Here is a 10,089-nt window from a genome sequence, read left to right as displayed (position 1 = left end):
TACCATAAAATGTGCAAGCTTAAAGTTCTATACTATATCATAGGAAAGTTTTTAAGTATATTGGTATTTTAGTAATTTTTAACCGTTGATCTTAATTATATATATTTGTTATAATTAAGATCAATGATTAAAAATCACTGAAACACTGGTATATTGGTATACTTGAAAATTTTCCTATATCATAATATCACGTATGATATGCTATCTATAAATGACATGAACATTTTATGACTTCTTAAATAATAGATTCATGTGCATTTTATCCTCTTCTTTTTGTTTTGTTTTTTTTTATAATTTTTTTAAAGAAAAACAATATATGAACCTCTTTCATGTGGATTTTTAGGAACTACTTGTAGCAACTCTTGAATTTTTCTTTTGTTTCTTTTATTTTTTGTCTTTACTATTAATTGATGAGAATTGATACGTGATTAATATTTTTCTTTATATCTTACATTTGGCTTGCATTTGAGTCAATGTTAGTCAATGTTTATTTTTATTTTATTAAAAGTATTAATCTCCTATTAGTCTTCTTAATTGATTTTATTTTATTTTTTGGGAAGAAATGGGAAAACTTATGGGGCTTTATTTATGTCTCATTTTCAATTTTTTGTGGTCGAAGCACAAAGTCTCTTCTAACTTAAAGGTAATCTTCTTGGTCAAATCACTATGGTGGTCAAGTAATCTTGTTGAGCTTGAGAGCTTCAATATAAATATATATTCAAGGTTGGAATTTAAATCTTTAGTAAATTGTTGACCCAAAAAAAAAGTTTAGTAAATTAAAACAACTGTGTCAGCTGATTCATGCTCTTGGTGGTTTTGAGGCCATAAATCTGGTGAATGAATTGAAATATAATATGTGATGGAATGTTACCGAGTAAGAATTCCATTATTTGGATTTCAATACAATGAAGAGAAGTGTCAATTTTCATTATTTAGAAGCTAGAAAACAATAAAACTAACTGAGTTTATATCAATTTACTTAGCTGTGATTGATTGAAGTGGTTAGAGTATAATTAGGATCAATTAAGATCAGTTATCATCAATTATATTTATTTAACATATCTGTATATTTATTATAGGATATTATGTTTTTTTTTGTTTTAATTCCTCTAGGACTTATATATACCCTTATATATTTAATCATTGTCACACCACTCAATAATACATGATCACTTTTTTCAGATTACTCTCTTGTTTCTAACACGGTATCAAGAGTATAGGTTTTTTTTCTATGGAAATTAGTTCATATCCTCTTGTTTTTCTTTTTCCGGTAGTGTTCTTTGCGCTTGTTTTTCGATCCTTTCCCGACACTTTGGTTTGTCACTACCCTTACCACCGTCTTCATCTCGTCGTTGTGAGTTCAACGAGTCCAGCCTTGTCATCGGAAACCAGCAAACGCGCCGCCATGCGCTGCCTCAAGGTTGCTGTCCGTTTTGCTTATCTTCCTCCTTCTAGACGCATCCAGTGCCGTTGGATTCACACCCAAGATCAATAGCCTAGAAGCATCACATGTGTTCAGATACGACGCCTTCAACCGACCCGCGTGTCAACCCGGCCGGGTCCGCTTCCTTACCCAAGCGCCAACTCCTCTCTGCATCAACATTGACGTGTCTTCTATTCCTCTCACACATCGCCACGTGTCATCCTCTGCTGACGTGCACTGACGTGACACATAGTGGGACCCATCCTAAAGGTTTTTGGTGACATCTTTTCGATTTTAACTTTCGTTTCCTCAATTTTTGCTCCAATCTTGCAATTTTTTTCCTCTTTTTCATTTTTATATTTACTATTATGGGAAAATTAGATGTCTTTGCTACCACAAACAAAAAGGGTAAATTCTGTCGAAACTGTAACCGTTTTGGGCACCTCTTCTTAGACTGTTCTTCTATTGAATATCGCAAATACAAACAGAAAGGTCACATTAGCTACAATTGTCCAAACATGTTCTACCATTATTGCAAGCTCTTGGTACACTTGATTACTACCTGTCCTACTCACCCACCACGTTCAGATCTAAACAAGTATCATTGTTGTCCCAACTACTTTAAGAATATGCCTGCTTCTATTGCTGCTGATGTTTTTAATGAATCCACCAATTCTGCTTCTCTTAACCCACCTTCTGTCTTTCCATCTAACATTGAGTCTCTTCTTAAGCAACTTTTTCCCTTTTCTTGTAATACCTCTACTACTATTTTCACTCCTCCAAGTAATTATAAATGGTATTTTTATTCTGGATGCTTTCATCACATGTCTCTTTTGCGTCATCTTTTCTCGTCTTTGTCTACCACTATAAATGTACCTTCTGTCAACACTGCTGATGATTCCCTCTTGTATGCAACACATAAGGGTTTTATTTCACAGTCAAATCTTACTCTCTCTGTCACTTATTTTATTCCAAAATTAAACTTTAATCTTATTTCTGTTGGTCAACTTGTTGATCTCGATTTCGATGTCAATTTTTCTATTTTTGTTTGTCGTATGCAGGATCGTCGAACGTGACAAATCTTCGGGATTGGACATAAGGTCGAAAGTTTGTTTGAGCTCGAGAATCTTCACATTCCTCCTACGTCAAATCTTTGTGCTGTTTCTTCTCCATCTACACTTCACCTATGGCATCGCTGTCTTGCCCACAGCTCCTTAGAAAAATTACGTCATCTTCTGTCTAAAGGTATTTTAAGTCAAGTTAATCAAGAGTCTTTTGATTGCATTTCTTGTCAAACTGCAAAACAAACAGCACTATCTTTTCATAATAATCCGTCTCTTGCTTGCTCTCCTTTTGATCATATTCACTCTGATGTTTGGAACCTTGCTCTCACCGCTTCTATGGGAGGGGCTCGATACTTTGTAGTATTTATTGATGATTATTCACGTTTTACTTGGGTTTATTTGATGACTAATCATCATGAGATGCCTCAGCTTTATATTAAATTTACTATTATGATTAAAACTAACTTTTCTAAGGTCATTAAAGTCTTTCGATGCAATAATGTTATGGAATATCTGACTCCAAAATTTTAAATTTTTTGGCTGAACAGAGCACTTTGTCTGAGTTTTCTTGTCCTAGTACCTCTCAACAAAATGGAAGAGCTGAACGTAAACATGGTCACATTCTTGACTCTGTTCGTGTTATGCTTGTTTCTTTTTCATGACCTGAGCGTACTTGGAGTGAAGCTGTTCTCACTATTGTCCATACTGTCAACATACTTCCTTCTTTTGTCCTTGGTAACACTATTTTCTTTGAGCGTCTTTATGATACCTATCCAGATTATAGCTCTCTTTGTGTTTTTGGTTGCGTATGTATTGTCCTTCTTCAGCCTCATGAGCATAATAAATTTGAACCTCGGACTCACATGTGTTATTTTCTTGGTTATGGAACTGAACATAAGGGTTATCGTTGTTGGGATCCTATCTCTCGACGTATTCGTATCTCTCATCATATTGTATTCTGGGAGCATCACATATTCTCTAGTTTCTCCTTTTTTTGAGTCTATTCCCTCTACTCAGTTCCCATTTTTTACTAACCCTCATATTGATCTTTTTTCTAGTGATGATACTACAGGTTCTGTCTCCAGTCAACTTTTCGAGTCTCCTACTCTTCTACCTTCTCCATCTCCCGATGACTCTAGACCGGATGATGATCCTGCTCCTGCTTTCATGCCTCCTTCCTCCACTCGTTCTTCTAGGGTAAGAAATTTACCTCTTCTTTTTCTCGACTATCATTGTTTTTCTACTATTCTTCATCATCATGAACCTAATTCATTCCGAAAAGCCTCCACAAATCCAAATTAGCAGCAAGCAATGCAGGAAGAAATTCAGGCACTTGAAAAAGTACACACTTGAGACTTAGTTGATCCTCTTTCTGATCAAGAAGTTGTGGGTAGTAGATGAGAATATAAGATCAAGACCCGATTTGATGGTTCTATTGACCGTTATAAGGCACGATTGGTTGCTCAAGGATGTACGCAAGAATATGGTATTGATTATGAAGAGACTTTTGCTCCTATTGCTCGTCTCACATCTGTTTGCGCTCTCCTTGCCATTGTTGCATAAAAAAAAATGGACTCTTAGTAAGATGGATGTGAAGAATGCATTTCTTAATTAGAATTTGAAGAAGAAGGTCTATATGAAACCACCCCTAGGATATCCATGTCCTTCTAGCAAAGTTTGTCTCCTTCATAAGGCACTTTATGGTCTTAAGCAAGCTCCTCGTGAATGGTTTGAAAAGTTTAGCACCATTATATGCAATTTCGGTTTCACTTGCAACCCTCATGAGAATGCTCTCTTTATTCGTAAAAGTGAATGTGGAGTTGTTCTTCTACTTTTGTATGTCGATGACATGATCATTACTGGAGATGATGTTGATGGTATCTCTGATCTTAAAGCATCTCTTCACTACACTTTTGAGATGAAGAATCTTGGTTCTCTCAGTTATTTTCTTAGCCTTGAAGTCATATCCTCATATGACGGTATCTATCTCTCTCAAGTTAAGTATGTTTCTGATATTCTTGCTTGAGCCGGAATCACAGATAGTCGTACCGAGTCTACTCCTCTTGAGCCTAATGTTTGCTTTACTCCTATGGATGGCAATGTCTTGGATAATCCTACTCTTTGTCGACAGCTTGTTGGAGGTCTCATCTACTTGACTGTCACACGACCAAACATCGTCTATCCAGTTCATGTTCTTAGCCAGTTCTTGTCAGCTCCTCGTACTACTCACTATGCGACAGTTCTTCGCATTCTTTGCTACATCAAAGGCACTTTGTTTCATGACTTTCACTTTTCTGCCCATTCATCTTTAACCCTTCAAGCGTACTCTGATGTTGATTGGGCTGGTGATCCCACTGATCGTCATTTTACTACTGGTTATTATTTGTTTTTTGGTGACTCTCATTTTCTAGCGAGTCAAGAAGCAAACGTTCACTGCTCAATTGAACACCAAAGCTAAATATCATGCTCTCGCTAATACTACTGCTGAGGTTGTCTTGATTCATTGGCTTCTTGAAGACTTAATAGTTCAAGGTAAAATTTTTCAAGATAAGATATTTACTTTACCCTGAATGACTCATATGTATCGATAATGATATGCTAATATTTTTAACTTTGTGTTTAAATTATTTTGTGTATTGCTACCTTTTGCTCTAAAAATTATAAAGTTTAGAAGTTAGAACCTCATACATTGACAAATTGGACGAGATAGTTTCTTCTAAATTTTAAGGCCTCATTTTTATTAAGTTGATGAGAAAAAATGAAAAGAAAAAAAACCTACAAGATTAGAGTAGTCAATTACTATTACTATTTTGATAGTCGGACAATGGAGGGAATATGAATAATAATTTCTTTAAAACGTCAACCAAGTATTGAAGACATTTGATGTGGTTACGGTTTTTATATACATATTTTGTATAGTCCCACAATATAATCCAGTCTGGTTAAAGATTAATTCGTCGTAAATCTTTAACATTTATTCAAATAGACGAGTAAATTAACCATTCAATTAATTCAAATTAGTTAATTACGGCTCTTATATGCGACAATTATGTTATATGTACGTTAAAAATCGCCTACTAAATTAGTGATTCTTATAAAATATACATTAAGATTTATAAATGATATATAAATATATATGTAAATACATAATATTTAATTTGATAGTTAATTTTTGTTTATATGTAGTATTTTTAAATATATGATAATCTACTAATTATTGGGTAGAATTGATTGAATACAAAATTTAATAGTGACTTATTTATTATTTAATTGTATAAATGTATAACACGGTTCTTCTATGAAGATGACATATTTGACCATTTCAGGATTACTTGCATTCTAGCTTCCCAATAGAAGAATTCCATGTACATAGGACACTACGATAATAACATAAGACAAGACGTTCTTTTGGAGGATAAACAAAAAGGTTTTTGGTAATGAGTATCCCATGTTTCTTTTTGTCCAAAAGTTTTGTCAAAATTTATCAAGGTGGTCAAGAGAGTATAAATTTTGAATCTTTTAACATATTCAGTGTATTATATTTATTATCTCTGCTGCTAATGTCTTTCAGAGTTAATTAAGAAAATATTGGATTGTTACATAAAAGGGTTTTCTGTTTATTCTTTTTTATTATTTATGAAAAAATTGATCAAATAAAAAAATGTTTTATTTTTTTATTTATTATGTATTTATTTTTACAAAAAAATGACCCTCCTTTCTTTTCAGCTAATTATTCTCCTCTCAAACCTCTTCTTGTCTAGATGTTAAAATATAGGTTTCATAATTAAACATTAACATAAACCCATGAAATCTACCAATTCTTTAATATTGTGCTAATAATTCTCTAAAATTCTATATTTAGGATAAATTTTGATTGGATTTTCAAAAAAAAAATATTTATTTATTTTATTTTTTTAAATAGATATTTTTTTAAGGGTTAAGTATGATTTTGGTCCCCAACGTAGACGTCGAAAATCAATTTCGTCCCCAACCTTTTTTTCGTTACAAAATGGTCCCAAGGTTTAACTTAGTTTTAAAATCGTTATTCGGACGAAAATACCCCTCCCTCCCCTCTTCTTCCTCAACACCCCTCTTCTTCCTCAACATTAACCAGAAGCAGAAGAGATGCACAAACACAAAAATAAAAAAAGACAACAATGGATAACAATCAGCAGAACAACAACAACAGTAACAATGGATAATGGAATTAGAGCGACAACAAAAACAAAACCAGAAGTAGAAACAAAAACAGAAGCAACCAAAGCATCAACAACAACAATGGAATAAAAGGAATAAATAGAAGTTACGAGAAGCATCATCAACAACAACAACAATAGAATCCTTTAAATCTGAAAAATTAAAGAAAAAAGAATAAAAAATTGAAATAGAGGAAAAGTGTTGCGGCGGTGGTGGTGGAGGAGGGGCTGCGGTGGTGAACGACGATGTGGAGGAGGAGGAGGGGTGGCGCTGTGGAGGGCTTCGTTCCTCTCTTCTCTTTCTCTCTCCCTCTGCTCTCTCCTCTCTTGCCATTAGTGTAGGGAGCATTGGCAGATCACAGGCGGCAGGATGGCGGTGCGACGGTGCGGTGGTGCGGCGGTATGGCGGTGCAGGGGTAATTTGGTAATAAAATAAATTGAAACCTTGGGGACCATTTTGTAGCGAAAAAAGACCGGAGACGAAATCGATTTTCAGCCTCTACATTGGGGACCAAAATCATACTTAACCCTTTTTTTAATAGATAAAAGCTATTTTATATTTGGATAAACTTTTTAATTTTTTTTAATATTAAAAACGATTTTTGTCTTTGTATTTTTTAAAAACAAAATATTATTAGTTTTTAAAAAGATTTAATAATTTTTAAAAAAGATGCATCTAAACGTGTTTAAAATTTAATAAAATTATTTTATTTTTTATAAAAAATATTTTTCACTCAAATAAACCAATCCAAATCAATACTTACTAATTAAAGAAAACATATAAAAGCAAGAGAAAATAATAAATAGATCTCTGATATTTCATCATAAAATCAAATTAATCTCGTGATAAATGAAAAATATAAAACTATTATTGACTACTTAAAATACGAAACACCTCTCTCTTTCCATTTTTCTTCCTGAACCATAACGCCGTGGATTGATGTAGCTACTAGTGACAGAAACTTCATTAAGCACAAGTCCAGGTAGAAGTGAAAGAAGACAAGAAAGATCTGTTGGAATTATGACCCAAGTATTATGCAAAGAGTTGAGAAAAGTGACATTTTTCCTATGTATTTATGTAGAGTATATGCCTTATTGTACATGTTAAGCATAACTACCAATATGTACGTACTATTTTTTAGGTGTCCATTCTATAAGATTGGTTCATAATGTTATTTATTTTGATGAAATTGAAATTGAGTATAATTTTTGGTTATGTGGCTTTTGAGACAGTATAAACTATCATATTGTAATTCTTTGTGTAGCTTGATGTCTATATCGAAAATATTGGAGGCATAGAGGCATGGAGGCAAAGTATTTAGGTAATAATGATGGTAAAGATGTTGTAGAGTGAAGGTTTTTTTATAGATTTAAGAAGAGAGCTGAGTTAAAGAAAAAAAATTGTAACTTAAAATAGTTAGTACAACAGAACTGATAAATCAAGAGATTATTTTGGTTTTTTTGTCTTCTTTAAAAAATGCATTACTAAAGATAAAAGAAAAAGATGACAAAGTGATGTATCTTGGTTCAGTTTTCAAGTGAGATGAGATCTATATTCAGTCTTCATTGTTAGGTACCAGACAATTGACGTAGTTAAAATATATAGAGATAAAAAATTAGAAATTTATATAAAATATAAAAATAACTGAATATCTATCTTTAAAAATTACAACTTCTCTCTATCACAAAGAAATTACAATAATACTCTCATTTGATAAAAAGAGAATACACTTTTTTCTAAATAGATAGGAGAATACCTCTCAAAGAAAAAGAGAAAAAAAAATCTCAGAACCTAAAATGATTCTATTACTCTTGTTGGATTGAATTGATTGAAAATAAAAAAGTTTTAAATTTAGAAGCGACCATCTATTACGTAAATCACTCGTAACATGAGATTACTATTCCTCCTCTCTTTCTACCATCAAAATTTGATGGCTATTACGTAGGAGTATTTTTTCCCTTTCATTATTTAGGTTTCTTTTGCTTTTTTTTTCCTTTTCTAATAAATTAGCTTTACTAATTTTACAATCTCTCACTTAAAACTAATTTTAGTAAATTTTATAAATCCATATTGCTCATATATCCAATAAGCCAAAATAGGATATACACCATTCAAACTTATTAGTGTTAATTAGTTTTGTCATAGTATTTGCTAAGTTATTTTTAGTATGAATCTTTTGCATATCCACACTCTTTTGTTCTACTACTTTTCAAACAAAATGATATTATACTCCGATGTATTTTGTTCTCGAATAAAAGACAGGTTTTCTTGCAACGTGCAAGGCACTCTACTATCACAATAAACAAGAATCTTCTATTGTTTATGTTCAAGTTTCTTCGTTAACCTTTGGATCTAAATAGCTTCCTTGCATGCTTATGTAGCTACTATATATTCAGCTTCTGTATTAGATAGAGCTACAACAATTTGTAACTTAGATAGCCATCTCATAGTGCCTTCTGCAACAACAAACACACATGCATCCTGTAGTAGATTTTCATTTATCAAAATCACCTATAAAGTTTGAATCAACATATCCATTGACAATGAGCTCTGATCCTCCAAAATATTATGCAACATTCGAGGTCCCTTTGATGTATCTTAGGATCCTTTTAATAGCATTTTAATGCTCTTTACCCGAATCTGCCATAAATCAACTTATCGTCACAACTGCTTGAGCAATATCTGACCTTGTACGGACCATGACATACATAAGGCTTTACAACGCTGATACATACGGTACTCAAGATATTTTCATCCTCTCTACTTCACTAGTAGGACACATACTTTTTTTTAGATCGTTGAAAATACTTGACCCAAAAGGGAGAAGTATAAGTTACGGGACCCACCATTAGACCTCCTTTGGCATTGCCATTAAGAGTCAACGACCGACCACTCAGTTACAACCAACAAAGAAACTCAAACAACAATAAAGAAACAAACATAAATAAAATTGTAGCAAAACAAAATATTAACAACAATCAGTTCCTTCCATATATCTTTCTATTTATGTTGTTCTTGCTTTGCTCAATTCAGTCCTTGTTAATTAACGCGCCCATTTTTTCCATGACTCTGCTCCCATGAATGCCATATTTGTCCATTATGCTTTGACTTTAAAAGTCTTTGTCACATCAAAACTCCACACTCAGGTTTTGAATGCATGGTTTCATGTTCACTGTTTTGTTTTTTAAATACCTTTGCTCCCATCCCACTTTTTTTTATCCTTTATCCACTCCACTATATTCTTATTATTAGTCACCAACTTGATGTCCTCTTCTTTAATTCCCACTTCTTTCAATAAGAATTGTAGCATTATTTGTATGCCACTTATACTAGCCACACCTATTGAACTTTCTTGTACCATCTCACCCATATAACACCTCACTTTTTCTCCACCTACATCTAGAT

Source organism: Arachis ipaensis, chromosome B04 (assembly GCF_000816755.2).
Source record: "Arachis ipaensis cultivar K30076 chromosome B04, Araip1.1, whole genome shotgun sequence".
In the NCBI taxonomy this organism is placed as follows: domain Eukaryota; kingdom Viridiplantae; phylum Streptophyta; class Magnoliopsida; order Fabales; family Fabaceae; genus Arachis; species Arachis ipaensis.
Note: the sequence above shows the minus strand (reverse complement) of the source record.